We start from the raw sequence: 27,781 nt of genomic DNA, 5'->3' as shown, positions 1-27,781 counted from the left end.
GCTACCTCTGTCGTATTTCAATTTTCTGCAGTTGGACAGATAAATTCCACATTTTGTATTTTTAAAATAGTGATTTATTAGTCTAATTCTGACAAAATACCACACTCTTTTAATTAGCATTACTTTATAATAAGCCTTGATATTTGAGTGGAAGGCCTTAGTTGTTTGACTTATAATTTGTACTCACTTGTTCTTGGTCTTTGGCTTTTTTTTTCCCCCTTCCCTTGAGACGGAGTCTCACTCTGTCACCAGGCTGAAGCACAGTGAATTTCGACTGTGAAACTAACAAGAATCATTGACATTGTTTTTCGGCTACTTGTTCTCTATTTTAGTCAGTTTTAATGGTAATAAAAATGTAGTAAGAGCACATTTGAAAAGGTGATCTTATCACCCCAAAAGGTATTATGTGTTTGTGTGTTTTCTTAGATTCCGTTTTCCATCCTGAATTTTAATTTTTACTAGTAAGCATGGTTGTTTCCTCCTGGCTAGGACAGTTTCTTACTCCTGTCCTCCTCTGTCCTGCACTGTTGTCCCTGACCCCTTAATTTTCTTCTTTCTGCTTCAGTAAATCTTTGAACATTTTTTTAACAGCTCAACCCCACCAAGTGTTCTGAATTATATCAAGAAATCTTTGTTTGCCGCTATTTAATTATAGATTTTCTAAAAATGGCCCACATCAGCCTTTCTCCCAAATCGTAGTGGATGAAACCATGTTATAATGTTTTGTTTGATCTTTTGAGCTGACATAATCTTTAGACTTAATATCGTGCCAACATCTTTCCCAAATCTTGAGTAAAACAGTATCACTGATTCTGAGAGACATTACATCTTTGATGAGTGTTTTTTCTGTACAATGAGGTAAGTTTCTTTTTACCCTGAGATGCCATAATTCTCAGGGTAATTGTCTTACCCTATAATTACCCTATAATTGTCTCTTTGGGCCATTAGTAGGCCTGCTAGCTGTACAGATCCACAAAATACTACAAAAATAAAATACTACAAAAAAGCTTAAAACTTCTACCTTCCTTCCAAGTGCCGATGAGGTTACCTTGTGTCTTAGGATTTGTTTGTTTGTTTTTAGTTACTTCTTAGAAGTCAAGTGTTCCAGGATTTTCTGTATAGGTCAGCATTGGTATCTTCTACCTCCATTAAATAAAAAATGTAATTTTAGCTGATGCTTGGAACACACTTTATAATGTGGATAACATTCACAGAAGTCTGGAAATATAAACAAGTCCTGGCAAGATGTTGCTAGCCAATACCAAACTTGTATTTTTGGGGGGTGCTGCACTGGAAATGAGCTCTCCTTCTGGGACTCAGCTTTACTTGCCTTTACTGAAAAGGCCAAGTGTTCTGATAATCAGATTGGCTCAGGTTCATTCCCTCTGAGAGGATTTCCGTGTCTCCCTTGGAACGAACCCAGAAGAACGGAATCTAATTTTCTCCTCACAGCATTGCCACAATGTGCTCCTTCACCACTGACTCAGGTTGGAAATCTCAGGCTGCTGCACCATTAACCACAATTTTAGGAGCACTGCCATGCCCTGTGGCCATGAGCAGAGATGTCAACACAGATCTTTTTATTTGGGCCCCAAGCTAGCAAAGTTGATTAACTGATGCCTATGTAAAGACTTTTGATGGTTCCTGGGCTTCAGAAACTTCTGTAAATGAAAAGAATGGTGTTTAAATTTATTGTTGATACCAGGCTGCCGGCTCCTTTTTCCATCCAGACCCTGTGAAGCACATGCCATTAGACGATGGTGCCAGATAGCCCTCTTTGTTGCTGCCCTCTACTCTTCCTAGTTCATACCTCCTCATTCACTGAGGACTTGATCACTTGGGTCATTGTCTATTTCCCCACACTACTTCATTGCCAGACAAGTATTCAGTGTCTGTTTATGCAAGTTTTTCTCTTTTTGAAATTATGAAATGCATTAAACATACAAGAAGTGTATAGTACAATGTCATAGTAACTACTGAAGGAATTAACAACCTGCCACCCCAAAATATGTTGTCCTGGTACATTGACCATTTTGAGTTAAAGGCACATGAAAAACAGCAGATGTAAGATCACTCTGACCTTCCCCACTCAACTTTTCTTTAGAGAAGGGGTCTGCTTTGTCACCTAGGCTGGGGTGCAGTGGTGCAATCATAGCTCACTGCAGCCTTAAATTCCTGGGACCAAGCAATCCTCCAACCTCAGCCTCCCGAGTAGCTGGATTTTTTTTTTTATTTTTATTTTTTGTAGAGATGGGGGTTGTGCTGTGTGGACTAGGCTTGTCTCAAACTCCTGGCCTCAAGGGATCCTCCCGCCTTGGGCTCCCAAAGTGTTGAGATTACAGGTGTGAGCTATCACACCCAGCCTTTCCTTCTGTTTCTTTAAAGGAAGAGACACAATTCCCATGTGAAAGATGTTCTCTCCACATAAGAAGGAAAATATTCTTATCATCAAGGACGGGCTTCTCTACCCAATTAACTACCCTGCCCAAGCCTCTTTGCCTTGTCTCAGTTTCATAATTTACTATTTTTTGTCCAGTTCAGTATATAAGTGTTCATTCAACTCTAACTGCTTCTTTGAGTCTTTATTCCTCATTAAAGCTCCCGTGCCATGTAAAATTTATATTAAATACATTTGAGCTCGGTGTGGTGGCAAGTGCCTGTAGTCCCAGCTACTGGGTGGCCTGGGGGCAGGGGGTGGCATGCTGAGTCAGAAGGCTGAGGCTGCATTAAGCCATGATCATGCTACTGCACTCCAGCCTGAGCAACAGAGCAAGACCCTGTCTCAAAATAAAATAAAATAAAATTTAAAAATTGAATGCTTTCTCTTGTTGATCTGTCTTACGTTAATTTAATTCTCAGGCTCAGCAGGAAAACCCTGCAAGTAGTGATAAAATTTTGCCTCCCCTACACTACCTGTGTACCTATCACACAACTTTACACAATCATAACATCTTGTGTTTGTTTTGCATCTTCTTTCATTAAGAAATGAAAGCTAACAAATGTGGTGAACCTCACTCTGATTTCATTTCTCTACCCAGGAATCATTAATGTTCCAAATTTTGGTATTTATCATCCCCATGCATGTACAGTAATAGGATAACTATTACTGTACATGTTTCTGTCCATAAAGTTTTTATAATATTGTTTTGCAGGCTGTAAAACTTTATGTGTTATAATTCTGTAGTCTTTCAACCTGCTCCTACACTACATATATTTTTAAAAGTATCCATGCTGACACTTGTAGCTCTAATTTTTCTTTTCTTTTTTTTTGAAATGGAGTCTCGCTGTCTTACTCTGTTGCCCAGGCTGGAGTGCAGTGGCGTGATCTCAGCTCACTGCAACCTCCGACTCCCTAGTTCAAGTGATTCTCCTGCCTCAGCCTCCTGAGTAGCTGGGATTACAGGCATGCGCCACAATGCCCAGCTAATTTTTGTATTTTTAGTAGAGATGGGGTTTCACCGTGTTGGCCAGGATGGTCTCCATCTCCTGACCTCGTGATCCACCCGCCTCGGCCTCCCAAAGTGCTGGGATTACAGGCATAAGCCACCATGCCTATGTCTGGCCCATAGCTCTAATTTTTCATTCAATTCTATGAACATTTATTGAACATTATTCAATTGTATGAGCCACAATTTATTCATTTTTTTCTTCTGTTGATGGACATTTAGGTTGTTTTCCATTTTTTTGCTTTTACAAACAATCCTCCCAAATTTATTCTTACGCAGGTCTCTGTACACACGGGCAAAACTTTCTCTGGAAGTGGAATTGCTTGGCCATATGGTATGCTCATGTTTATGGGAAAATTACTCTCCAAAGTGGTTTTGCCAATTTATGTAAGTGTGAAATTGTATCTTAATTTTTTTTTGCATTCTCTTAACTATAAGCACAACTGAGTATACAGTCATATTTTTATTTACTGTTCAGACTTTTTCCTCTGAGAATTATCCACTTTAAACATTGGACTTTTTCCTGCTCTTATTTTTTTGGTATATATTCTGAATACTAATCTTTTGTCAGTTTCATGGCAAGTATCTTTTTTCAAGTGACTAGTATTTTCATTTTTTAACAGTGTCTTTTGGTACAGCGTTTTAAAATTTGGCCTTTCCTTGTGGTTTTCATTTATGTTTTGGTTAAAACTTTCTTCCCTACCCTAAAGTCATAAATATACTTTTCTATATTTTAATCTAAAAGACTTAATGTTTTGCTTTTCTCTTTTGATTTGTAATCTGAAATTTATTTTCATTTATGCTGTTTAATGTAATTCTAATTTTACTTTTTTCCTTAAGAATAACCACTTATTCCAATATAATTTACTGACTAGTTGAGTCTTTCCCCATGATATTTAGTGCAATGTCTGACAACTATCTAGTTTTTTATATTATTCTTCAGTTTCTAGGCTCTGTTATCTCTATCCCTGCACCAGTACTAAGCTGTATTAAATCACTGTAGCTTAATATCCAAATATGTTCTTCTTCAACAACCTTTGGCTATTTTTTGCTTTTTCTTTTCCATATGAATTTGAGAATCAGCTTGTCAAGTTGCACAGTAGTTTGAGTGGATTTACACTGCCTTTATAGATTTACTTTGAGAGACTTGATCTCTTAACGATATTGAGTATTCTCATCTGTGAACAGCAGTGCATCTCTATTTATTCAGGTCTTCTATACTGTCCTTCAGCAAGGTTTTGTGACTTTTACCACAAAAAAATTTGCAGATAAATTATAGATTTAGTCCTCGGTACCATATAGTATTTATTATTTGTGAAAGCATGATATTAAAATTTACTGTTGCTACTTGCTTGTTCCAGGTATATGGAAAAATAATTGATTTTTGCCTATTGGTCTTGTATTCCAATAACTTGTTGAACTCTAAGAGTTTGTCTGTAAATTTTCCCGGATTTTCTGTGTTCACAATCGTATCATCTATTAATGATAACAATTCTGTTATTTATTTGAAACCCTTATGTAATTTTTTTCTTATTTTTTCTGCACTGGTCAGTGACAATGAACATCCTTTACTTTTCCTACTTTAAAGGGAATGTGTAGAACATTTACCATTAAACAAAATGTTTGATTTAGGAATTTGGCTGGTTCCCATTCTCAGATTAAGGACATTCCTTTCTATTATTATTTTGCTACAACTAAAAAATTTATGGATGGGTTTTGAGTTATATCAAATGTATTTTCTCCAACTGTTGAATCGCATAACTTTATTTGCTTTGTTAATGTGGTAAATTACATTAATTTTTTCTAATATACTGTTCTAATTTCTATTTCTCAGATAAATGCAGTTTAGAGAAGAGGAATTTTTTATATACTCAGATTTTAAGAAACATTTTATTTAGTTATGACTTTCACATTTATGTTCATAAGTGATATTGGCCTATAATCTTCCTTTTACGTAGTCTTATTTAGTTTTGGTATAACAGTTAACGTTAGTTTCATTAAATGAACTATTAGCTTCATTAAACTGATGGAATTTTTTTTTTTTTTTTTTTTTTAGTGCTTTGGAACATAAGATTGAGATTCTGTTCCTTCAGTTTTTGCTAGAACTTTTTCATGAAACCCTTTAGATTTGGTATTTGTGGTACCTGTGTGCATGCTGTGCACACCTGTGTGTATGTGTACAAGGAGGTGGATTTTTAAACACAAACACTTTCATGGTTATTGGTTTATTATTATTATTTTTAAAACTTCTCCTTATAGGTAATATTTTTCTAAAATTGTCATTTAAAAATATATTGGCATAAAGTTATTTATTTCTTATGATTTTAATATATGTATTTTCTCTGTAGTTGTGTCCCCTTTTGTATTCCTAGCACATTTATTTTTACTTTTCTTCTTTTTTCTTGATAAATTTTACTGGAATGTATTTTATCAGTCTTTTTTAAAAAATCAACATTTGATTTTGTTGGTTGCACTAGTTATTTCTTGTTTTCGGATTCATTAATTTTTGTTCTCTTTTGTTTGTTTGTTTGTTTCGAGACAAGGTCTCTATCACCCAGGCTGGAGTGCAGCGATGCGATCATGGCTCCCTGTAAGCTCAAAATCCTGGGCTCAAGTGATACTGCCACCTCGGCCTCCTGAGTAGCTGAGACTACAGGTGTGTGCCACCATTCCTGGCTAATTAAAACAATTTTTCTTTGTAGCAGTGAATTCCTGTTATGTTGCCCAGGCTGGTCTTGACTTCCTGGCCTCAAGTGATTCTCCTGACTTGGCCTCCCAAAGTGCTGGGATTACAGGCTACTGTGTCTGGTCTCTCATTTTTATTTTCTCATTCTTTACACTTCTTTGGGGTTGCTCTGTTGTTCTCTTCTGAAGCCTTTAAGTTGGACACCTTCCCCATTCATTTTGAGTATTTCTTCTTTTTAAGGTAAACATTTAAAGGGCTTCTCAAAGGGAGAAATGACCCCAAATGCCAGGTTCACCTCTCTGGGATTCCTTTTCTCCTGGATTTTGGCTATGTCATTCTTTAGTGCCTTTTTAGGCTCTCCAAAACTTTCAAGTAGACTTTTTTTGTTGAGATATATGATTGAAGTCATTATTATATATATTGCTGAGGTAATGATTACAGTGTAATCCACATACAGTGTACATATATAAATTGTACAATTTGATGAGTTTGACAGGTATTTAACCATGGAATCTTTACTACAATCAAAATAATGTACATATCCACCACCCCTCCAAAAGTGTCCTCATGGCCCTTGGTCATCTCTCCTTCCCTACCCTCTGCCCCATCACAAGTCTCCATCCCCATGCAACCACTGACTTACCTTCTGTTATGATAAACTAGTTTGCATTTTCTAGAATTTTATGTAAATGAAAGCATACAGTGTTTACTCTTTTTTGTATGGCTTCTTTCCCTCAAAATAATTAAGATTCATCTGTGTTGTTGCATATATCAGTAGTTCCCTCCTTTTTAATACTGAGTAGTAGTCTGTTGTATAGCTATACCCACAATTTGTTTATCTGTTTACCAGTTGATGGGCATTTGGATTGTTTCCAGTTTGGGCTCTTACAAATGAAATTTCTATGAATATTTGTATAAGAGTCTTTGTGTGGAGGAAATACATTTTTATTTTTTTGGGGGGTAAATACCTGAGAATGGAATAGTTGTATCATATATGGCAGGTACATGTTTTAAAATATCCTTGCTTGTTCTAAACAGGATAGTTGGTTGAATTGCCTAATCTACTATTGCAAGAAGTAGAAGTCCCTTGTATTTTCTTCTTGCACTTTTATTGTTTCTTTTTTTCTATTTAAGTTTCTTATTCTTCTGGATTTTTTTTTTTTTTTTTTGTATCTAACATCTTTTGCAGATGGCCAGTCAATTGTTCCAGTTCTATTAACCCCATACATTTGACAGCAATATAAATAAATTGATACTGCAGGTACACTCTTAAAACTCAACAGAAGACTGAATGAAGATTTGGAAATCTTGTTAACCAAAGTAAACAGAAACAGAGGCTTGTTTCTTCTTTCCAAGATGGATGCTTGGAAAGTCAACAGGGAAGTGAACCATTACCAAATGAAACATTAACTATGGTTATATTGAGGACTTTTTTTTTTTTTTTTGCCATACTCAGAAGAACTGAAAACAAAATATGTTTTAATCTCAAATATTTATCTCAGGCAATAACTTTATGTAGTTTGTATTTTTCCTCAAAAACAATTATGTAACTTTAAGGAAACAAAACTGTACTATTTTGAATTTTAATCAAGTTCATTAAATGTAAAATGAGGACAAAAAATGAAATAGTGTTTCAAGTAGGCCAATGTGAAAAAAATAAAAAAAATAAAACAGAGTTAGTACAATTCTGTCCTATGATTCATAGCCTAGAAACAAACATTTCTCCTGTTTGATTTCCCAGTGGTTTCTTAAGTTAAGATAAATAATCCATGAAGGGACAAAATTTACATTTCTGTAAATATAAAGAAACTACCACTGGAAAAAAGAAGTTACTGTATTTTAGATGACTGTTGATTCCCAAAGCATGTGGGGTGTGACTTTTTGATTACTATGCTAATAAAGATAATTCTTGAGTATTTTTATTTTAGGTTGTAACCTTATTATGGTTGCTATAAGCAAAAGTTAATAACTCTTGCTGAAGAACTATTCATTCATTGCACTGGGGGTTCGAAATATTGAACGTTTTAATAAGAAAACAAGCTAAATATAATGCATGGTTTGTACAAAATGTAAATTTGCTTCAAAGAAGATTCCACTGGGAGTGTGAGGTGGGTGGATCACCTGAGGTCAGGAGTTTGAGACCAGCCTGACCAACCGGTGAAACTCCATCTCTACTAAATACAAAAAATTAGCCAGGCATAGTGGCACACACCTGTAATCCAGCTACTTGGGAGGCTGAAGCAGGAATCACTTGAACCCAGTAGGTGGAGGTTGCCATGAGCCAAGATTGCATCATTGCACTCTAGCCTGGGCAACAAGAGTGAAACTCTGTCTCAAAAAATAAGAAAAATAAAAAATAATAAAAAAAGAAGATTACATGAACTCATTGTTTCTAATACTGTAAACTCTGGCTGGGCATGGTGGCTCACACCTGTAATCCCAGCACTTTGGGAGGCTGAGGTGGGAAGATCACTTGAGTCCAAGACCAGCCTGGGAAACATAGTGAGAACCCATCTCTACAAAAGTTAAAAAAAAAAAATTAGCTGGGCCTGGTGGCATGCCTGTGTAGTCCTGGCTATGCAGGAGGCTGAGGTGAGAGGATAACTTGTGCCTAGGAGGTCAAGGCTGCAGTGAACTATGATTCTGCCACTGCACTCCAGCCTGGGTGGACAGAGTAAGACCCTGCCTCAAAACAAAATCAAATACTATAAACTCTGTTATTAAAGCTTTTTCTGTTATGAATTCCCTAAGTTTTGATCTATCTTAAACCAAAAGCATTTTAATGTATTCCTTTAGCCAATATTTATTTCATTTATTCAACAGAACTTCATTGATACTGTGAATTAGGCTTAGGCACTGTTTAAATGTTGAGGATACGATGAGGAACAAAGGTTGATAAGGTCCCTGATCTCATGGAGTTTGAGAGAAACAGACAATAAACATGCAAGTAAGATAATTGTAGGTAATATTAGACATTATGAAGAAAATTAAGTGTATGGCATGAGAGAGAGTGAAGAAGGTGGACAGCATACAGAGGCACAGCTCCCTAATATGTGCTGAACACTGTACCAGGCCCTTGGGAAGAGGTGCCTGAGATCTAGGCTTTGGAAAAGGCCAAATCCCTTCTCTGCTCAGAGGTCAACTTACTATGAGCTAATGCTGCTTCAGCCTCATTTGCATGTTACAGAATGTTCTTGATGGAAGCCAAGTGGCAACCAGGGAGTGTTTTCTATGTAAATATTTTAGGGGAATTGTCCAAAGCCCTCTTAGAAGAAAGGGACTTGCATATCTAAGGCTCAAGTAATTAGTTGTTTCTGTTCTCCTGAATATTCGCTTTCTTACCTAATTTTATATATGTATACTTGAGATCTTTTTCTTTAAAAGAGCCTACTTACCCCAACTTGTATAAGTTTCAAGTCTTGTGTAACCTGGTTTTGTTCTTGGCTTAGCCATTTTCTATCTGTGTGACTCTAGGCAAGCTATTTAAACTCTTTATGCCTCAGTTTTCTCGTTTGTAAAATGGAAATATTACCTCAATCATCAGATTGTGTGAGCATTAACTGAAATTAAATAGTATTTCAAGTGTTATACATAACACCTGGCACACAGTATGTACTTCATAAGTGGTAACTATTATTAATATATTCTAATTATTAATATTATGATTATAAACCCTCAAAAGTTTTATAATTCTTTTGGGGAAAAAAATAAACGAATGTAGATCCATGGGATACTAACACAGAACAGTCTCAAAAAACAGAACAAAACAAAAACAAAAAAGCACAACATGAACAGGATATGTACAAATTTGTGATAAGTAGTTGTCAGTGCCTAGAAAGGGAGAATAATGGGCGTAGGAATAAAGAAGATTTCCAGTAAACCTGTAACATTGTATTTCTAATTCAATCTGAAATAAATATGATAAATATTATAACATCCTTATACTTTTAAAAAATTAGGTATTTCAATAAATGGTAGCTATTAATAATAGATAGGGAGGTTTGATTAATAACCCAATAATCTGGTATGTTTTGTTTCTAGGAACATTGTGCTTTTCTCATATGAAGCTTCCTCTGGGCATGGCAGCACAGTTTCTCTAATCAACAGAAACTAGCAACCTCAGTGTCACAGTTCCAATATGTGATTAAATGTAACTTCATAAATACCTAGTATGATATTGAATGTCGGGTTTGGTGGAATGGTCAAAGCAAATATGCTCACAATATTAAACTCTTCCAAGATTTCTGTGTCATTGGAGAGTGGCACAAAGTAGCGTAAATTGACTGGGGCTGTCCATGAAACTATTACAAATATGAAGAGAAAGGGGAAATCAATGTGTGCTGCAAACATCAATGAGAGCTTCAAAGACGTGTAATGTGAATTGGACCTTGGTGTTGGGGTAGCTTTGGATAGGTGGGCCAGATGGCTTAGTATTCTAGGTGTCAGAGGAGAAGAGAAATGTCTGGGAAGAATAAAAATCCAATGTAAGGTTGGGTCGGGGGAGACATGGAGGACCTTAAGAAGAGCCTTAATGAAGTGTTGAAGAGTTATAAAAGCCTATAAGCAATAACAATTTGAAATTTCATTTAAATGAAAAATTGGATCTGTATTGAAAATATATGTACAATTTGTCTCTGTCAATAGTTCACTTCATATTCCAGTTGGCTAAGCCTTTGGTTCTGGTATGATTTGGATCTGTGTCCCCACCAAATCTCATGCTTCATTGTAATCCTCAGTGTTAGAGGTGGGGCCTGGTGGGAAGTGATTGGAGATCATGGGGGCAATTTCTCATGGTTTAACACCATCCCCCTTGGTGCTGCTGTCACAATAGTGAGTTCTTGTGAGATTTGTTTGTTTAAAAGTGTGTGGCACCTCCCCCGTCTTTCTCTTGCTCCTCCTCTGGCCATGTGAGATGTGCTTGCTTCCCTTTCACCTTCTGCCATAAGTGAAAGTTTCCAGAAGCCAAGCAGATGCCAGCATCATGCTTCCTGTACAGCCTGCGGAACTGTGAGCCAATTAAACCTCCTTTCTTTATTAACTACCCAGTCTCAGGTATTCTTTGTAGCAATGTGAGAATGGACTAATGCAGGTTCTAAAGCCACAAAGAAGAGAAAATATTTCTTCCACCTTGGCACTGAATCATTGGGTCACAAATATGAGAAGTGACTTGGTCAGTCATGACTTGCCCAAACAATTAAGACTAGGGCTAATTCATTAATGGTCTGTTTTATTAATAATGGTTATTCAGCTAACAGAAAGGGAATACTTCCCAGACAATGGGGATGTCTAGAAACCAGCTTTAATGGGGCGTGGGTAACCCTGAATATCGGGACAAGGACTGCCCATTGGAGTGGGGGTATCCATCACATTCTAGGCAATTGTAGACAATAGATATTGCACCTAAATACATGTCTGTATGGTTAGACAGGGGAATAAGAAGCCTCAATAGTGAAGTGGAGGACGTTTTTAAAATATTTAACAAAAAGCATTCCACTAAGAAGAGGGTCTTGTGTAACTACCCTAACCATTTAGGCAATTTGAGTTAATGTCCTACTGCCTAATATAGTCCTGAGCAGCCTGTCATGATTTCACACCTCTTTAAAGAATGGACAAGCAGAGAGCAGCAGGAGAGATAATTACAAATAACTTCCTGGTGGAGGGCCAAGGATCACTTCGTAGGGAGTCAAGGTCCAGAAAAGATCTACAGGTGAAGACAGCAGCAAATCAGATATCCAGCCAGGGACACACTGAGCTTTGTGTTACTGTTGGAGAAAACTGGTCTCTGTTAACTCAGTTTAGACTGTGTATTGTTCCACATTAGCTAACAAAAATGGGCGTTAGATATGTTTCACACATTTCACACATGTAGAAATGTTAGCAGGATGCATGCGATGATTTGATTGTTATACTCTTGAGATTTAAAAAATTTCAATCTCCTCTACTTCTCTCCTCTCCTCTTCTTCCACCTTCTGTCTTTCCTCCCTCCCCCACTCTAATAAGTGCAATAAAAACACTGGACCTTTAAAATTCATATATACTGCTTTTAAATGGGTAACTGTAAATAACAAAGTTAAAATGTCATGATAATTTTTGGATATAAGTGTTAAAAGAAAAACTTCACACAAATTTAAGTTTAATTGGGCAAAGAACAATTCATGAATCAGGCAGCCCCCAGAATTAGAACAGGTTCAGAGAAACTCTGGGGCTGTCACATGGTCATAAACCATTTTTGGACAGAAAAAATAAAGTGATGTGCTGGGTGTGGTGGCTCTGTAATCCCAGTACTTTGGGAGGCCGAGGTGGGCAGATCACCTGAAGTCAGGAGTTCAAGACCAGCCTGGCCAACATGGTGAAACCTCGTCTCTACTAAAAATACAAAAATTAGCCAGGCGTGGTGGTGCATGCCTGTAATCCCAGCTACTCAGGAGGCTGAGGCAGGAGAATCATGTGAACCCAGTAAGCGGAGGTTGCAGTGAGCTGAGATCACGCCACTGCTCTTCAGTGTGGTGACAGAGTGAGACTCTGTCTCAAAAAAAAAAAAAAAAAGAAAAAAAAAAAGTGAGGTATGAAAAATGGAAGTGAGGTATAGAAACAGCTGGCTTGGTTACACTTTGGCATTTGCTTATTTCAACGTGGTTTGAAGAGTTGGCCACCTGTGATTGACTAAAGTCAAACTGCTGTGATTGGCTGAGACACAGCTATTTGTTACAGAAGAATATTCCTAAATGAGGCTTTCAGTTTATTTACATACAAAGTTAGGTTGCAGTTTGTTACATAAGGACTCAAGCATGCAAGTACAGAGGCTTTGTCTGAGACCAAACTTAGTTTGATTTAACAGTTCTCTCCTTTTGGTCAACATCTCCATTTTGAGAGATTGACTCAAACTTTGGGCATTGATGCCACCCTCTGTCACTATCATAGGTGGACTTGTTTAGTCTCAGTGTGGAATTCATAAGTCTTATTTGTTCACAGTATGAAATTCATAAGTCGCAGTGTCACATCAGTTGAATAATTATGTTCTTACTGAATTAATCAAAGTGAGACCATTCAACACTCAATGAATGGCTGCATACAAAATTTTTAAGACTTAAGAGGATATACCATACCAGCAGAACTAATATGATGACAATCAAGAAAATAATACCAAAAGACCAAAGCATACTTCTTAAGAGTCCTTATGAAATGAATCAAATCAAACAAGTCGAAATTCAGGCAACAGAGGCAGCTCTACAGTATTTGCATCTAATTGGTTATAGTCCTTTTTTGGTGTGTTATGGTAATTAAGGACCATAGTTTGATGTAAAATGGCCTGATTTAAAGAGGGATTGACTTTAGTTGTTAGCCTGGTAACACAAGTCATAACAACTTGGAGACCCACTAGAAGAAATACGAAGATTAGAAAACCTTGGGAAACCCAAGCCTATTATCGGCCATTTAGAATGCCTGCAAACCAAATGTTAGTTGCTCTTGTAAACATATCCTATATTTCTTTCTCTTGAAAAATTTCCTTAATGTATTTGGTGGCAGTGTCTATGGAAACAGCAGTATCAACCACCTTTTAAATTAAGCTTTCTGTAATAACAAAATCAGAGAGATGGTTACAGCATACATTTTTATTCAATACCAATCATAAGCCCCAAATTGAGGGAAAAAGGAGATTTAAAGCTTTATGATATTTTATTAAGTGGCGTTTATTGAACATGTATGTTATTATTCACCTTTTAGAGAGTGGCTTCTACTTGTCTGAAACCCTGGTAGATGTGATTGACCACAAAATTGAAGAGTTTCCCCAATTTACAGATTAGCTTCAAATTCCATACAATTAGTACTCTGCTACCACCAAGAGTGAGCCCCCAGAGATCCCACTAGAATCTTTCCTCAGTGGAAACTACCTTAACTTTGTCTGTTTGAAGGTTGATGGTAATTTTGGTTATTGACCATTTTAGCCTCTGATTATAAGAGCTATTGTGGAGACTTCTAGGGGAACGAATTTGAAAGGTAGGAGTGAGCTACGCCAAATAGCAAGATCCAAACAAGCAAGGAGACAGAACAGAATAAGCAGATTTTCTGAAGATCTGATATAGGTCTTTGGGGGTTGGAAAAAAGGCCACCTAATTGTGTTTGAGCAGGGGTCAGTTAAATTTGATAGCTTCCAAACAAGGTCTAGTGGAAAATTTACTTTTTGGTGTCCCCATTATAACATACTGTAAGGGAATATAATCACATTTAATGATAAAAGACCCTATTGAATTTAATCTAGTGACATTATACAAACAATTACTTGTACCCACAAAGGTAATTCCAAGGTCTTAAGTGCACGATGTCTGGAAGCACAGTATATCTTTTGCATGCACCATTCAGATAGGTTTTCTACATTTGGTAACCATCAGGTTAATTGGAAAGGTTAGAGTGTTGGTTCTATTGAGTGTAGGAAAGCAAGTCACAGTGATGTTTAGAACATCAAAGATAGCTTTCCACACTTCCTGTGGAATTTCAGCATTACTCTCATTGGGAAGATGGAGAGGTACTGGCACTGATGGAATTGTTTCCTGCTTTTTTTTTTTTTTTTGGTTGTTGTTGTTGTTTGTTTGTTTTGACAATAGCCCACAAACCCATCGATTGCTCTGTATTTTGTACTATAGCATAAACTATAGCTAAAGCCATTCACTGATTATGGCTCTATGGATTTTCCTGTAAGGAAAAGGAAAGGATTAGGACAGCAGGAAATGAGAAAGAAAAGAAAAAAGGATAAGGCTTTTTTAATCACAGAGAATTCTTGGTCCATAATCTTGGGAAAGCTGTCCACATCGAGGGTACTACTTGCCTCTGGGAAATTTTTCTGGCCAGCTTTACCTTAAATTTTCCAACAGACATACAGTTCCAAAAGTCCAAAGATACCTTTTTGAGTTGTGATAATTAGTTCCAAAGTTTGAGACCTTGATGTCTTATTTCAAGTAAATAAATACTTCAAGTAAGTAGTGAGAATAACTTGGTATAACCCCTTCCAGTGGGGTTCAAAGGTAGTCTTCCTCTGATGTGGTTTCCAGAAGACCCAACCTCTGGTTTCTAGACCATAAAAAGTTTGATTGTCCTTAGTCAGTGGAGCACAGAAAACTTCTTTTACCTGATGAAAATACACTCTGGCATAATGCATTAGAGCCTTGCAGTATTTAGTCATAACAGGAGATGCATCAAGTTCTATTATTAGGATCATAGGCCTTCCAGCGACTATTTCAAAAAGGGTCAACTTATGTTTTCCAGTGAGAGTAGGTCTCATTGCCATTAAAGCCAATGTTAATGCCTTTGGCCAAGGCAGCCCAATTGATTCTGTTAACTTTGCCAGTTTCAGGTTTAAGATGCCATTTTTCTTTCAGTCTTTTCAGAAGGTTGAGGTTGATCATGCCATTGTGCCCATAACACCTTATTTAACTGCTCTATAACTTGCCCAGTAAAATGAGTTCCCCCATCACTGGAGAGTTCTCCAGCAATGCTCCATAAAGGAAACATATTTTCTCATAATTTCTTAGCTGCTATCACAGCATCAACTTTCCTACATGGGAAAGCTTCAACCCAACCAGAAAGTATACAAACTTACAAGAAAATACTGACACGCCATTGATGGTGGCAATCAAAAGATGTCCATCTGTATGTGTTCAAATGGTCCACCAGGTGGTGGAAATACACTGCCTGAAGTTTTTATTTTCCCAGAATTATGAGTTTAACAAACCAAACATTGGTTATAAACTATTTTAGCAGTTTTGGAACAGTCACTTCGCTAATATTCTTTTTATATTTTGGATCATTTTTCTGTTCCATGATGATCTGTGGAAGGCAGAGCTTTTAACAATGAAGACTTCAGAGACTCAGGAAAAACCAGGTGGCCATCCAGGCCCTCTGTGTATTCACACTTAAGATTCAATTTACACACTTTTAGATACCAATTTTTTTCCCCAAAATGCACTGTTTATTAAATAGGCCATCACAAGGGAGTTGACTTGGCTCAACCTCATGAAATTTGTTCAAATTGCATATTCTAACAGTTTCAGTACTAGCTGATTTAGCATAAAAATCTGTTAGGGCTTTCTCTTTATATTCAGGTTCAATTTTACAGGTATGGGCTTCAATCTTAATAATGGGCAATCTGTGATGGTAGCAAAATAGCAGAAAGTTCATCTACTTGGAGTATATTTTTGTCAGGGGTCCCTCTAGAAATGAAAAGCCATTGTTGTTTTCATAACATGACAAAATTGTGGACTACTCCAAAAGCATATAGTGTAAATATTTACTAATTTGTCCTTAGCTATATGACAAGCCTAGGTGAGAGCAAAAAGCCCTGTGGGTTGAGCTGACTTAATCCCTTCACCATTAGCTCATTTTGAGTTGTAACAGCATAACCCTCCTGATATTTTTTTCCCTTCTGAGTTTTTGGCATAGAACCCATCAATAAAAAGTTTAACTCAGGATTAGCCAATGGAGTATTTTGTAAATCAACATGAGGGGCCACTATCTCTGATATTATACTTAACAATTGTGGTCTTCACCACCATCAGGCAGAGGTGGTAGAGTAGCAGGGTTAAATAGGTTGCAGCATTTTAGATGAAGATTAGGAGACAGGAGAAGAATTCAGTAAGATGTTAATTTACTTGCTGAAAAATGCTGAGTTTTGTTGGAATTTAATAGGTTTTCCACAGTATGTGAGACTTAGAAGTTAAGTGCATTTCCTAAAACTAGCTCAGAGGAAACTTCTACCAACTTGGTTGCTGCTGTTACTACTTTTAAACAATCAGGATATGCCTTAGCTACTGAGTCTAAGTGCAAGCTATAATATGCAAAGGGCTTCTACTTCCTTCTGTGTTCTTGGGTAAGAACTCCTAATGCCTGATTGTTACATTCATGAATGAACAAGGTAAAAGGCTTAATGTAATTTGAAAGTTCTAAAGCTGGAGGCTGTTGTAAGGCCAATTTTATTTGGCTAAAGGCTTGCTCATGACTGTCTTCCCAAGGTAAAGGTTCTGGTCCTGCATTTCTAGTGAGCTCATACAAATGTGAGGCCATGTGAGGTAAGAACACATTCAGGACCCAGGATCTTCAGTATCCTACAAGTCCAAGAAAACTTCTTAATTGTCTTTTGGTTGCAGGCCAAGGAAAACTGAATAATTTTTATTCTCCCAGGCAAGAGGGAAATCCCTTAAGCACTCAAGTCATGTCCCAAATAGTAAACTCTTTCTCTTGAAAACAGAAGTTTTTCCATTGAAGCCTGTGACCTTTTTGTGTGAGTTGCTGTAAAAGGTAAATTGAGACAATTTCAAAGCATTTTTTAGTGGGAGAGCATGACAGCAGATCATCTACATACTGAATAAGAGTATAATTCTGAGGAAGCTATAGGGTTATTAAGTCTTGATGTAATGCCTGGGAAAAATAGAAAGGGGCTTCAGTAAGCCCTTGCAGCATTTCAGTTCAGGCGTACTGCTGATTTTTCCAAGTAAAAGCAAAAAATGTATTGACTGTCTTTGTGAACTGGAATGCTAAAGAAGACTGAGCAGAGATTTATTACTGAGAATCATTCTGAATCAGTGGGCATGTTAGATAATAAAGTATTAGAGGTCGGGACTATAGGAAACCTTGGTATTACAGTTTTAATTGCCCATAAATCTTGAACAAATCTCCAACATTATTCATTTGGTTTTTTAACTGGTAGGATTGGAATGTTACAAGGACTGGTACATGGAATTATAAATCCTTATTTAATTAAATCTACAATTAGTAAGAACTCTTGAATTGCTTGGGGTTCTAGTGGATATTGGGGTAGTTTAGGCAAATGTTTAGAATGATCAGTTTGGACTCTTACAGCTTCCACACTTTTAATCCTTCCTATATCACTTGAAGAAGAAGCTCATAAACATTCAGGTATTTTAGAAAGGTCAGGGTTATTACAGGCCTGAGTTGCAATCTTATCAATTTCAGTCTGTAGACAGCATAATAGCTCTGGTTCAGGAATCAGGAAACTCTAAGATTATTTCTCCCTCTGGAGAGAATTATATGCCCTTTTAGCTTTGAAAGTAAGTATCACCCTAGCAAGTTTACTGGAGCACTACCACATATTTGAAAGGTATGTTTTTCTGAAAATGACTTCAACATCAACTGGATAGGTTCAGATATGGGGACCTGTTGAACTTGATTTGAAACCCCCACCACAGAAATGACCTTTTTTTTAAAAAATTTCTTCTTAAAAAAAAGTGATACATGTGCAGAACGTGCAGGTTTGTTACATAGGTATATGTGTGCTATGGTGATTTGCTGCACCTATTGACCTGTCCTCTAAGTTCCTTCCCCTAACCCCACTCCCCAGTAGGCCCTGGTGTGTGTTGTTCCCCTCTTTGTGTCCATGGGTTCTCATGATTCACTCCCACTTATGAGTGAGAACATGCAGTATTTGGTTTTCTGTTCCTGTGTTAGTTTGCTGAGGATGATGGCTTCCAGCTTCATCCATGTGCCTGCAAAGGACATGATCTCACCCCTTTTTATGGCTGCATAGTATTCCATGGTATATATGTACCACATTTTCTTTATCTGGTCTATCATTGATGGGCCTTTGGGTTGGTTCCATGTCTTTGTTAGTGTAAATAGTGCTGCAATAAACATATGTGTGCATGTGTTTTTATAGTAGAATGATTTATATTCCTTTGGGTATATACCCAGTAATGGGATTGCTGGGTCAAATGGTATTTCTGCTTCTAGATCCTTGAGGAATTGCCATACTGTCTTCCACAATGGTTGAACTAATTTACATTCCCACCGACAGTGTAAAAGTGTTACTATTTCTCCACATCCTCACCAGCATCTATTGTTTCCTGACTTTTTAATAACTGCCATTCTGACTGGCATAAGGTGGTATCTCATTGTGGTTTTGATTTGCAAGAAATGACCTTTTTTACTCTGAGGGATTTCTTGACTTCCTAAGGTGGGGCTTATGGTAGATAGATAAGGTGGCTCTGGTAACCACCAGGATTGTACAAAGTTACCCATTTTTTTCAACTCTTATTTCTTCAGGTTTATTTAAGGGTATTAGGAGGAGTGATTTACTGTAGAATCTATTGGAGTCTCCTTAATGTTGACTGACTTCACAAGAGCTAAAATCTTTTGGACTCCTTCTAGTGAGAAATCAATCTTGCCTAAAGGGAGGAGGTTTATGGTGGACTGACATAAAAGTAGACAATCTCTTTTCCAGTGTCGTGGTTGTATTCAATGAAGGGAAGCACCTGGGGTAAATGGTTTCTTGTTTTAGGACTTCTTGGTTGTGATGTGAAATAAAAACAAGAAGGTCGCTTTGGTCTATGTTCTTGTAATTGGAAAAACATACGCTTGTTAGCCTTCTGGGAGTTTTTCTTGCTGTAGAGTTCTCTCTAATGTTCAGTTAAGGCCAGCAATTCAATCATATCTGTAACTTCCCGTCCTGGTTTATGTTTTTTAAATTAGGCTACTAAGTTTAAGATGAAGTCCTTTTATAAAACAGTTAATGCATTTTCAGTCTTTGTTAGTAAGGAGTATTTGCAGGAAATACTCCTTATTGTAATTTAAGCCTAGAATATTTTACAAATAGTATTTCTAAAAGGGCTTTGTAATCTGAAGCTGCTTCATCCTTTTTTTTTTTTTTTTTTTTTTTGTCTGTAAGATTGTATAGTGGACCAATTTTTGTGGAAAAATCTTAGGAATTTAACTTCAAATGTTTTCAGCAATGTTTCTAGCTCTGTTTGGTTCATCTCATGAGGAGGTTTTAGAGGGGTCTTTAATATCCTTCCAAGGTTTGTCCCATTCTGCTTCTGCCATCCATTTGTGAGCTTCACCAAGCCCCAATATCATGTGAATAAGTTGGTAAAGGTCAGGGATTCCTGCATTGTATGCTCCTATGAGGATTCTAAATTCCTCCATAAATTTTTGAGAATTTTCTCTTGTGTTATTAGATTCCTTTACAATGTCTCTAATCTCAGTTTTAGACTATGGTGTACAGGTGGTTATAGCAGGCAAGCCTGGCTGATCAGAGGGACTCACTTTGTAAGGAACCTAACTCCTCTTTAAAAAAAATCATCTTCAGAGTGAAAGGGAAATTTAGAAAAAAGTTAGAAGACTCAAAGAGTAGGTAGAGGCCAGGTGCAGTGGCTCATGCCTGTAATCCCAGCACTTTGGGAGGCTGAGATGGGCGAAGCACCTGAGGTTAGAAGTTCAAGACTAGCCTGGCCAACATGGTGAAACCCCGTCTCTACAAAAAACACAAAAATTAGCTGGGCATGGTGGCACATCCCAGTAATCCCAGCTATGTGGGAGGCTGAGTGGGGCAGGAGAATCACTTGAACCCAGGAGGTGGAGGTTGCAGTGAGCTGAGATCATACCACTTCACTCTAGCCTGGGTGACAGAGCGAGACTCTCAAAAACTAAAATGAAATGAAATAAAATAAAATAAAATAAAATAAAGAGTATTTAGGTAGAAACAGATAAAAAGAAGGAATAGTCACAGTTAATTCAGGCACAATATAGTCCTTTTTTGTCATGTCATCAGTTTGTTGCATATGCTTTTCATTTGCCTTTTGTAAGGAATCATTTATGGAGGCAATTTTTAATTTATTTAATATTTTAAAGGCCTCTGCATACCAATTGAAAAATTCATTCCATTGCTTTTGTGGAGTCCTTGAGCCCTCCCTTTATAATGTGCCTGCAAGTAAACAATTCTATCTAAATTAAATCTTCCCCATTATGACCATCTTAATTCTAAGCTGTCTCTAATAAGGTTAACCCATTTTTTCTGAAAATGCACCCATTCTAGGCCCATAATTCTTGTACATAAAATTAGCTGGAATCCCAGAAGGTGGAGCCCCAGATTGAAACAAACCCATTAACAAAAAGTACCTCCTCAAGGCCTCTAACTGAATCTAATTCAGTTAATTATCAAATCCAGTTAGGTCCTGGACCCAATCCAGTCTAATTATGTCTCAAACTCAGAAAGCTCAGAACACAAATGAGTAAAGCTCAAAATCTGAGAGAAAACTCACACATAACCTCCAGTTTCTAACAAGAGTATAGTGAGCAGAATGGGCTTGATGGGTACCTCACCTGGTTGCCTGGTGTTCCTGGCAGGGGGGTCACAGGACTCTTACTTGGGGTTCTCACTTCTGACACCAAATCTGCTAAGATAAGAACTTTAGACAGATTAAATTCAACAGAGTTTAATTGAGCAAAGAGTGAGTCACAAATCAGACAGACCCATGAACAAGAACCAGTTCAAAGAAACTCCAGTGCTGCACATGATTGGATAAAGTTTATGGACATAAAAAAGAAACTGACATACTGTATTGGTCCATTTGTACATTGCTATAAAGATACTACCTGAGACTGGGTAGTTTATAAAGGAAAGAGGTTTAATTCACTCACAGTTCTGCATGGCTGAGGAGGCCTCAGGAAACTTACAGTCATGGTGGAAGGTGAAGGGGAAGCAGGCACCTTCTTCACAAGCTAACATCATAATGACAGGATCAAATTCACACATAACATATTAACCTTAAATGTAAATGGGTTAAATTCTCCATTTAAAAGGCACAGACTGGCAAATTGGATAAAGAGTCAAGACCCATCAGTGTGCTATATTCAGGAGACCCATCTCACAAGCAGAGACACACATAAGCTCAAAATAAAGGGATGGCAGAAGATCTACCAAGCATGGGAAACAAAAAAGGCAGGGTTTGCAATCCTAGTCTCTGATAAAACAGACTTTAAACCAACAAAGATGAAAAGAGACAAAGAAGGCCATTACATAATGGTAAAGGGATCAATTCAACAAGAAGACCTAACTATCCTAAATATATATGCACGCAATACAGGAGCACCCAGATTCATAAAGCAAGTCCTTAGAGAGTTACAAAGAGACTTAGACTCCCACACAATAATAATGGGAGATTTTAAAACCCCACTGTCAACATTAGACAGATCAACGAGACAGAAAGTTAACAAGGATATCCAGGACTTGAACTCAGCTCTGCACCAAGTGGACCTAATAGACATCTACAGAACTCTCCACCCCAAATCAATGGAACATACATTCTTCTCAGCACCACATCGCACTTATTCCAAAATTGACCACATAGCTGGAAGTAAAGCACTCCTCAGCAAATGTAAAATAATGGAAATTATAACAAACTGTCTCTCAGACCATAGTGCAATCAAACTAGAACTCAGGATTAAGAAACTCACTCAAAACCGCTCAACTACCTGGAAACTGAACAACCTGCTCCTGAATGACTACTGGGTGCATAACGAAATGAAGACAGAAATAAAGATGTTCCTTGAAACCAATGAGAACAAAGACACAATGTACCAGAATCTCTGGGACACATTTAAAGCAGTGTGTAGAGGGAAATTTATAGCACTAAATGCCCACAAGAGAAAGCAAGAAAGATCTAAAACTGACACCCTAACATCACAATTAAAAGAACTAGAGAAGCAAGAGCAAACACATTCAAAAGCTAGCAGAAGGCAACAAATAACTAAGATGAGAGCAGAACTGAAGGAGATAGAGACACAAAAAGTCCTTCAAAAAAATCAATGAATCCAGGAGCTGGTTTTTGGAAAAGATCAACAAAATTGATAGACTGCTAGCAAGACTAATAAAGAAGAGAGAAGAATCAAATAGATGCAATAAAAAATGATAAAGGGGATATCACCACCGATCCCACAGAAATACAAACTATCATCAGAGAATACTATAAACACCTCTATGGAAATAAACTAGAAAATCTAGAAGAAATGATTAAATTTCTAGACACATACACTCTCCCAAGACTAAACCAGGAAGAAGTTGAATCCCTGAATAGACCAAGAACAGGCTCTGAAATTGAGGCAATAATTAATGCCTACCAACCAAAAAAAGTCCAGGACCAGACGGATTCACAGCCGAATTCTATCAGAGGTACAAGGATGAGATGGTACCACTCCTTCTGAAACTATTCAATCAATAGATAAAGAGAGAATCGTCCCTAACTCATTTTATGAGGCCAACATCATCCTGATACCAAAGCCTGGCAGAGACACAACAAAAAAAGAGAATTTTAGACCAATATCCCTGATGAACATTGATGCAAAAATCCTCAATAAATACTGACAAACCGAATCCAGCAGCACATCAAAAAGCTTATCCATCATGTCAAGTGGGCTTCATCCCTGGGATGCAAGGCTGGTTCAATATACACAAATCAATAAACATAATCCAGCTTATAAACAGAACCAAAGACAAAAACCACATGATTATCTCAATCGATGCAGAAAAGGCCTTTGACAAAATTCAACAGCCCTTCATGCTAAAAACTCTCAATAAATTCGGTATTGATGGAATATATTTCAAAATAATAAGAGCTATTTATGACAAACCCACTACCAGTATCATACTGAATGGGCAAAAACTGGAAGCATTCCCCTTGAAAACTGGCATAAGACAAGGATGCCCTCTCTCACCACTCCTATTCAACAAAGTGTTGGAAGTTCTGGCCAGGGCAATCAGGCAGGAGAAAGAAATAAAGGGTATTCAATTAGGAAAAGAGGAAGTCAAATTGTTCCTGTTTGCAGATGACATGATTCTGTATTTAGAAAACCCCATCTCTCTGCCCAAAATCTCCTTAAGCTGATAAGCAACTTCAGCAAAGTCTCAGGATACAAAATCAATGTGCAAAAATCACAAGCATTCTTATACACCAATAACAGACAAACAGAGAGCCAAATCATGAGTGAACTCCCATTCACAATTGCTTCAGAGAGAATAAAATACCTAGGAATCCAACTTACAAGGGATGTGAAGGACTTCTTCAAGGAGAGCTACACACCACAGCTCAATGAAATAAAACAGGACACAAACAAATGGAAGAACATTCCATGCTCATGGATAGGAAGAATCAATATCGTGAAAATGGCCATACTGCCCAAGGTAATTTATAGATTCAATGCCATCCCCATCAAGATACTAATGACTTTCTTCACAGAATTGGGAAAAAAAGACTTTAAAGTTCATACAGAACCAAAAAAGAGCCCGCATTGCCAAAAGAATCCTAAGCAAAAAGAACAAAGCTGGAGGCATCATGCTACCTGACTTTGAACTATACTACAAGGCTACAGTAACCAAAACAGCATGGTACTGGTACCAAAACAGAGCTATAGACCAATGGAACAGAACAGAGCCCTCGGAAATAATACCACACATCTACAACCATCTGATCTTTGACAAACCTGACAAAAACAAGAAATGGGGAAAGGATTCCCTATTTAATAAATGGTGCTGGGAAAACTGGCTAGCCATACATAGAAAGCTGAAACTGGATCCCTTCCTTACACCTTATACAAAAATTAATTCAAGATGGATTAAAGACTTAAATGTTAGACCTAAAACCATAAAACCCTAGAAGAAAACCTATGTAATACCATTCAGGACATAGCCATGGGCAAGGACTTCATGTCTAAAATACCAAAAGCAGTGGCAACAAAAGCCATAATTGACAAATGGGATCTAATTAAATTAAGGAACTTCTCCACAGCAAAAGAAACTACCAGCAGAGTGAACGGGCAACCTACAGAATGGGAGAAAATTTTTGTAACCTACTCATCTGACAAAGGGCTAATTTCCAGAATCTACAAAGAACTCAAACAAGTTTACAAGAAAAAACCAAACCACCCCATCAAAAAGTGGGCAAAGGATATGAACAGACACTTATTAAAAGAAGACATTTATGCAGCCAACATACACATGAAAAAATGCTCATCATCACTGGTCATCAGAGAAACGCAAATCAAACCACAATGAGATACCATGTCACACCAGTTAGAATGGTGATCATTAAAAAGTCAGGAAACAACAAGTGCTGGAAAGGATGTGGAGAAATAGGAACACTTTTACACTGTTGGTGGGACTGTAAACAAGTTCAACTATTGTGGAAGACAGTGTGGCGATTCCTCAAGGATCTAGAACTAGAAATACCATCTGACCCAGACATCCCATTACTGGGTATATACCCAGAGGATTATAAATCATGCTGCTATAAAGACACATGCACACATATGTTTATTGTGGCACTATTTACAATAGCAAAGACTTGGAACCAACCCAAATGTCCATCAATGATAGACTGGATTAAGAAAATGTGGCACATATACACCATGGAATATTATACAGCCATAAAAAAGGACGAGTTCATTTCCTTTGTAGGTACATGGATGAAGCTGGAAACCATCATTCTGAGCGAACTATCGCAAGGACAGAAAACCAAACACCGCATGTTCTCACTCACAGGGAATTGAACAATGAGAACACTTGGACACAGGAAGGGGAACATCACACACTAGGGCCTGTCATGGGGTGGGGGAAGGGAGGAGGTATAGCATTAGGAGATATACCTAATGTAAATGACAAGTTAATGGGTGCAGCACACACCAACATGGCACATGTATACATATGTAACAAACCTGCACGTTATGCACATGTACCCTACAACTTAAAAGTATAATAAAAAAAGAAAAAAAGAAACAAATAACATACAATGGAGATCCAGTAAGCCTGGCAGCAGCAGACTTCTCAGTGGAAACCTTAAGGACAGGAGAGAGTGGCATGACATATCTAAAGTGCAGAAAGAAAAAAAAAAAAACTTTTATTCTAATTAGTATATTTAGTGAAAATATCCTTCAATCATTAATGAGACATACTTTCCCAGATGAACAAAAGCTGAAGGATTTCACCAACACCACATGTATCCTACAAGAATGCATTTCTTTGTTGACCACTGGTCATTCAGGAGCATATTGTTTAACTTACATGTGTTGTATAGTTTCCAAAATTCCTCTTGTTATTGATTTCTAATTTTATTCCATTGTGATCTGAGAAGATACCTGAATTTAAGATAATTTCAATTTTTAAAAAAATTTTTAAGACTTGTTTTGTGGCCTAACATATGGTCAGTCCTTGAGAGTAATCCATGTGCTGAGGGGAAGAATGTGTATTCTGCAGCTATCGGATGAAGTGTTCTTCAATCTGAAAGAAAAGGACGTTAATGAGCAATAAGAAATCATCTGGAGGTGCAGAACTCATTGGTAATGGTAAGAACACAGAAAACTACAGAATATTATAAGACTACAATTGTGCATAAACTACTCATATCTTGAGTAGAAAGACTAATGAACAGATCAAAAATAATAACTACAACAACTTTTCAAGACACAGTACAATAAGATATAAATAGAAACAATAAAAAGTTAATAAGCATGGGACAAAGTTAAAGTGTATGGTTTTTCTTAGTTTTCTCTTTGCTTGTTGTAGTTTATGCAACGAGTGGCAAGTTATCATCAGTTTAAAATTATAGGTTATAAGATATTATTTGCAAGGTTCTTGATAACCTCAAACCAAAAAGATATACACAGATACACAAAAAATAAAAAGCAAGAAATTAAAACATATTACCAGAGGAAATCACTTTCACTAAAAGGAAGACAGAAATGAAGGAAAGAAGGAAGAGCAGACCACAAAACAATCAGAAAACAAACAACAAAATGGGAGGAGTAAGTCCTTACTAATAGCATTTAATGTAAATATACTAAACTTTCCAATCGAAAGATGTAGAATGGCTGAATGGATTAAAAAGTAAGACCCACTGATCTGTTGCCTACAGAAACACACTTCATCTATAAAAAACACATAGCCTGAAAGTAAAGGGATGGAAAAAGATATTCCATGCCAATGAATACCAAAAAAAAGAAAAAAAAAAAGAAAAAAAAAAGGAGGAGTGGCTACACTTATATCAGACAAAACAGATTTCAAGGCAGAAACTATAAAAAGAGACAGGTCATTATATAATGATAAAGGGGTCAGTGTGGCAAGAGGATACAACAATTATAAATATATATGCACCCAACACTAGAGCACCAAGATATATAAAACGAATATTATTAGAGCTAAAAAGAGAGATAGACACCAATATAAAAAAAGCTGGAGACTTCAATGCTCCACTTTCAGCAATGGACAGATCAAAGAGAAAATCAAGAGAAAAAAAAAAAAGAATTAACCTGCACTATAGGCTAAATGGAAATAACAGATATTTACAGAACACTTCATCTGACAGCTGCAGAATACACATTCTTCTCCTCAGCACATAGATTACTGTCAAGGATTGACCATACATTAGGCCACAAAACAAGTCTTTAAAAAATTCAAAAAATGTTGAAATTATCTTAAATTCAGGTATCTTCTCAGATCACAATGGAATAAAATTAGGAATCAATAATGAGGAATTTTGAAATTGTACAAAAACATGTAAGTTAAACAATATGCTCTTGAATGACCAGTGGTCAATAAAGAAATAGAGAAATAAATTACCAAATTTCTTGAAACAAATGATAATGGAAACACAACATACCAAAACCTATGGGATACAGCAAAAGAGGAAAGTTTATAGCTATAAGCACCTGTATATCAAAAAAGACAAAAATTTCAAATAACTAACCTAATGATGCATTTTAAGAACTAGAAAAGCAAGAGCAAACCAAACCCAAAATTAGTAGAAGAAAAGAAAGAATAAAGATCAGAGCAGATATAAGTGAAATTGAAATGAAGAAAACAATACAAAAGATAAAT

The 27,781-nt window shown here is 36.9% G+C and overlaps 1 long non-coding RNA gene across 1 annotated transcript; it reads left to right on the top strand.

The window, feature by feature from the left end:
• Nucleotides 1-397: 397 nt before the first annotated feature.
• Nucleotides 398-8,048, top strand: LOC144330818 (uncharacterized). The gene is made up of 2 exons (XR_013397337.1): nt 398-6,102; nt 7,322-8,048. It is a non-coding gene; the product is annotated as an uncharacterized LOC144330818 (long non-coding RNA).
• The last annotated feature ends 19,733 nt before the right edge of the window (nt 8,049-27,781 follow it).

The sequence above is a fragment of the Macaca mulatta genome, chromosome 8 (genome assembly GCF_049350105.2).
Source record: "Macaca mulatta isolate MMU2019108-1 chromosome 8, T2T-MMU8v2.0, whole genome shotgun sequence".
In the NCBI taxonomy this organism is placed as follows: Eukaryota; Metazoa; Chordata; class Mammalia; order Primates; family Cercopithecidae; genus Macaca; species Macaca mulatta.
Note: the sequence above shows the minus strand (reverse complement) of the source record. Positions and strands in the feature narration are given on the sequence as shown.